Raw genomic sequence first — 6,000 nt, 5'->3', positions numbered from 1 at the left:
GATCATGATGCAAGTTCAAGCAACTTTTTGATTTTCTCAAAACAATTCTACCACTACTTCCATTTCAAAGGAATAATTTACTTTATGCATATTATATTGTAAAGTGCTCTCACAGTATGGTAATGCAACACACACTTGAGGTTGTTATTGATGGAATTTGATCTTCTGAAGGTGAAAGAAGGACTTACAAGAGGTTAGAGAATGAAGCTTATGAATGGGAAATTTAAAGGTTTGAACACAAGTTCTCTCGGCTACTTAGTTGTTTCCCTTATTAGTAAAGATACATTTGATGTTGCTCCTAGCGCGCACACAACTCACTGTATCTCCTTTAGGAGGCTGTGTAAAGCTTCGTTCTACTGAAAATCTCCCAATTTTTTTCTGTGTTGGCTGCATGTGTGAACACAATCAACCACATTTTTCACTCCAGCATTATCCAGACTCATTCATGCCAGCCTCCGAGTAAAATGTCTGCAAGAAATCAGGTAATGTGTGAATACTATTGGCACAGACTGTAAAGCCTTGAAGTGTAAACCGGCAGAAGCGTCTTGCAACAGTAATCGATGAGTAATGTGTTTGATTATTCTGGAAACTCTGAGAAGTGGGCCATTGCCACACAAGGCTTTCTTCATCGGATGATAACTTATGGGTTCCAGGATTGCAACGTGATCAAAGATCAGAAAACAGGAAATATTTAAAGATCTATTACATATTGTAAATGTATACATTGTCTTCCACAGATGACTCCCTGTTTTCCAATATTCCCAGTCTCAATCTATGTCTGAGTTTCATGATACACGCTCTCTGTCCATACACTGAAAGTGGTTTTGTTCAGTTGGAATCAGCTTTATATCCTCGTCTAATTTGTTAGCCTACAGCTTTAATCCAAGTTAATTTAGACAAGTCTGACATTAAGTTAACATGGTTTGTAGCTGCTGGACCACAAACTCCAAAGTGAATTTAGCTTCCAACTTTTTTTTTGTGGAGATTTCAGATTACATTTCAAACTTAAAAGGCATCTTTCAAAATCATCCCCATAACCATTCCTCTCATATCCTGCCCTTGTTGAGATGTATCAACACATCTTCCCCATGGTGGAACGAGAGCTGTTTTGCCCTAATTAACCCACTTAGATTGTATCCGAGGCCAAGATTAAACGATACCTTTCATTCTGTGCCGGCAGCTGGCCTCATTCGTCTTCAGGACACAACTTCTCTGTTTTAAGTCAAGGGTAAAAGAACAACACTCTGGGTGGTTCTCTACTTGTACCACTTAGAGTTTGGACAACTGAGCCAGCATAGGACAGCATCTCCTCAGAGCTCACTTATAAATCCATGACTTCTGCACCAATCCGCTAGTTTCTTTCTTTTATTTTTGTTTCTTTTTCAACATGCTGAGAGATTGGAAGGAGAGCTTGCTCTTTGATGTAATGTTCTTTCAATGGATGAAAGTGCTATCACAAAAAAACTGGAAATTAGATATGTGAAGCATTCTTCTCCACTTTAAAAAGTCCATGTTTGGTATTCATGCAAGCCCACCAGGGACCTGTTGGGGTTCCTCCCTGCTAATATTCAGGGGGATTAAGTGTGGGTGTGATAGAGGACACTCTTACTTTCCCACATTCTTTTGTAAGAACTAATTAACGTGCACCGAAAACATTCAGCCTTGAATATTCATTCAATTCAATTCAAAAGACTGGAGACCACTCGTGCTGAAAGTGTACGTCTGGGCCTTTCAGATTTTATTTTGGCAAACTGAAGAAGCCAGTCCTTCAAAGTGAGAGTAAGTTATTCAATGTTTGCTATCTGAAGAAGGAATTGATCAATTGCAGACATCTTCAAATTGCAGCAGTATCACTCACTGACAGAAGTACGGAAGACGATCAATAAATCAGCTTTATACTTAAATCTGATATCTGATATATATCAGTCAGGACTTTCAGATAAACAAGACACGTTATGCGGTCAATGATGTTTGCACAGTCGTACCTCTCAGTCAGACTGATTTAACAATTAATATCTCACTCCACTCTGAAGGCTGTACTTACCACACACTTATAGAAATGAAAACAATCCAGATTTCTATTAAATCTTTGCTGCTGTTTATCTGCTCTCACGGGACGGAGGTTGGACAACAAAGAGAGACTGATCCTCTGTAACTTCACATAAGTATATAACACTTTAAAATAATAGCTGTCAGGCCCCAAAAGGTTATGAAAAGTTAAACATGTAATTATTCTTATAATCGGGTGAAAATGTGAGTGTTTAAAGTTCCTAAAAGGTGAAACATGAGCTGACAGCTTTATTAACACAGAAATGCATTGACTGAATTTATTTTTCATCAATTCTCTCCCATAAATGATACAGGAGCTGTCATTATGTAACAGAGAAAATGTATGATGTGTTTTCCAACAGCTAAAAATAGTTTGAAGTCTATTAAACTAAAACATTTGAGATGCCACAAAGCATTGTTTAATTATTAATCAGAAAGACTTTCTGATTATATTGTTTTGATCTAATGGTCAACACTGAACACTCCCAATAGAATTTTTTACCACAAATTGCTCAGATGAAGCCTGAATAGCACCTGTCGATGGCTTTCTTGAACCAAACAAAAAAACTCAATTTTCCACAAGTGTTTGTTTTGATATAGAACAATCTGGTTTGATTCAGTACATTTTGGGACGATAAACCGAAGGGAAGAAAAAAAGAATGGCCAGTACAGAATTTTGTTTGGCGCGGACTTAATGCACAGAACTGAACCGCTTGGTGGAACAGGGCTAAAAAGATCAATGCAGCTGTACTGTAATTGATTTGTTGGGATCTTCAGAAACAAATTGTGAAATAAACAAGTTAAGTTAATGGAGTAACACTCGACTTACCAGACATTCCTATGTTGTTTCAAAATAAAAGCAGTTGTTTTGTCTTAAATACACAAAATAATTTTGAACATGCAATTAAAAATCAGATTAATTGTGATTAACTATTGTTATATAGCCATATTAAGAATATTAAACGTATGACAGCCCTCACAAGTACACATTTGATCTTCTGATTGTTAATGGTTTGATTTGTAAATGTTTTCTTTTTCTCTTTTATGTCTGTATCTCCCTCTGTCATGATGCATTCAATGTCTTGTGTGAAGCACTTTGAGTAGTTTCGGAAATGTGCTTTACAAATAAACTTGCCTTACCTACAATTTCTTTTGAATAAACACTCTTGATACTGCATAAACAATTACTTGCTACCAAACTCAATTAATTGTAAAGCCTATTTGTTTACCTGATTAAGTCTTGTTGCATTTTGCATTTTTTTTTACAGTGAATGTGTGTTCTCCTTCTTTGTGTCAATGACTGTTGACCAAGGTTGTGACACAAACCAGTCATTTATTCTTCTCGTTTTGCTTCTCTGACCAGCTGATTATGGGCATTATAGCTATTTTAAGTATCCAACTATCCAGCATCAACTTAAATTAACCAATCACCCTGCTGCTGTGAAAGTTTAAATCTGTTTTCCTCTCTGCTCTGTCACTTTGTCTTCTCAGCATGATCTTTCCGATCTTCCTTTATCCCAGTCACATCCAATCCATCTAATCAGTGTCCAGGCTCAGCTCCCCATTAGTTCATCGCTGCTGTCCACCACTGGGGGGCCAGACTCCCAGCAGGGGGGTTTTACTGTCCAGCTCAAGGTCTCACTACCCCTTTAAGTACATGGAGATGTCATGATAGGGTCTAATAGCATAATACTTTGATTTTTTTCCCCCTTTTCTGAACTTCTAATATAAATAATTGTTCACTTTTAATGAAGTGTCTCCTGATTGAAATGAATTAAATTCCTGTGAACATTGGTGCACATCAAGTTGACAGGCTGTTCAAAGTGTTTAATCAAGTTAAGCTTTATATGGGAAGAAATTTTTAATATTCAGTTCTATCGACCTTTTATGTTATGAAAGTTTTATTTATCTAAGAAGAAAGGAAGTGCATACAAAAGAATAAAAAGTTCAAATAAAAACTATGAAAACCTTACTCTCTCTGTGAAGAATCTTTGAAGCTCTAATTTTGGAATTATGCCTTGCTTGTTTTCGTCCTTTGTTCATCATGAGGGAGAAGCCGACAACAAAAGTGTTTTCTATGCTTGCTACAGGGCCAAACGACTGCTTGAGTCTTTTTGATCTTGGAAGGAGTGCTTGTCCTAGAAAGGATCTCCACCGGGAGCATCATGAATGTCTTGTTGCTTGCATGTGAAACCATGAATAGAAAAAATGCAGCGAGTGACTGACGGCTGCCTCAAGGTGAGAGAAGCTGCAATGGGACTCAACAGGATGCCTGATCAAAACCTCAGACTGGATGGGCCAGGAGTAGGTGAGAGAGTTACACTTTGTCCACCCCGATCACTCGAGAACACGTCTCATCACTGCTGAAAAATCCTATTTCTTATTACAGGCTTGTGTCACTCTGTGGCAACTCGCTCTCACCCGTCAACTGATGAAGCCTTGGAGCTGTTTTGGGGAAGTTAAGTGATGCAACCTTCCATCTTGTATGCTGAAATGTTGCGAGTCACGTCACATAGGCTCTCAGATGTTCCGAGAAGGGGTACGGGGGCCCTGCTGACATTATTGTTTCAACAACACAGGATTAAAGGCTTTGAATGCATGTTAAATATTCACAGACTTTTTACTGACCGGCACTGACGCTGGCGCTCCTCACCCCACTGTGATGCTACTGAGATAGATAAGAGAAGGAAGCATTCACACTTCTGTCACTTCCCAAGTTACAAAGAGAGGGAGAGAGCTGTTGTGCGTCAAATGAGATTTCTCCCAGAAATAAGTAGACGTGGAAAAACAGGGAGATGTTTGTGATGCAGAAACCGTGTGAAAACCCCCCCAATAAAACACGTGCAGCAAAAGTGCCAGGAATAACACACGTGCACATAGAGTTTCACATTTCTAAGGTGTAACACAAATGATCTTCCTGCTACATGATATTTATGTGCCATAAATGGTTGTTAAATATCGAACTCTTTAAGCAAACTTACATTACTCTTTAAGCGAATTGAAGATACATGTAAGAGGTTCAGAACATTTAAGAAGTTGAACAAATGAATATTTTATACTCTCAATTATTTGTGCCTCAAGCTTTACTCATCATGAAGATGTAAAAAAGATCCAACTCCAGTGAAATCATAGTTTATCACTTTCTCTCTGACAGAAAAAGCGTTGTACCTTTTCAAGCTTGAACCACAGCTCTTGAAGTGTCAGACGTTCACTAAAAAAACATGACACTATCAGGCCTTTCATTGGGACATGGAGTCAGGATGCTGGTGTCTTTGGTTAATGAAAAACATGTTTTTCTTTTTAAATTGGATAGGTTTTTTTTAAAAGTGGTGTACAATCTGTCTCCTTCAACTTCTTATGAAACCAGCCAGAGAGTTCCTCTCATTAAAAACATTTCTTTAAATCTCATGAATTTCAAGGTAAAAGTGAGCTCACTTACTTACTGAAGCTTTATGCTAACAACAAATTTAATCATTGAGAAAAAGTCCAATGAACAAACTGCTGAACATTTTGCTTATGATCATTGAAGTCAAACAGTGACAGGCAGTCAGAAAAGGTAGGCAGTGCTGACCTTGTCTCAAATCTAAAACTTTATAGTTACATATAAACCTGATAGTAATTCATGAAAAAACAAGTAGTATAAGTGTTATTACTATATATTCCACCAATATCTATTTCTGCATAACATTAGCTACATCTGAATTGTTGATTGCAAATGAGGCAGTGACCATGCACTGATTTATAACAATCAGTAGAATAAGCAGGGTCTCTACACTTCAACTCTGCCAGGTTCTACACCTTACCTGAACATCTTGTGGCATCATAGCTTTAGTTAGGTTTCTTGTGCAGCTGAATTTGAGCAGAACCACTTGAACATTAGAGCCCTCTCTTGTAGCATACCTAAATCTAGTCAATATCATTGTCAGGTGTATAGCTGCAGACATCTCAAAA

Source organism: Symphodus melops (assembly GCF_947650265.1).
Source record: "Symphodus melops genome assembly, chromosome: 7".
Lineage (NCBI taxonomy): Eukaryota > Metazoa > Chordata > Actinopteri > Labriformes > Labridae > Symphodus > Symphodus melops.
This window is presented reverse-complemented; position numbering follows the sequence as displayed.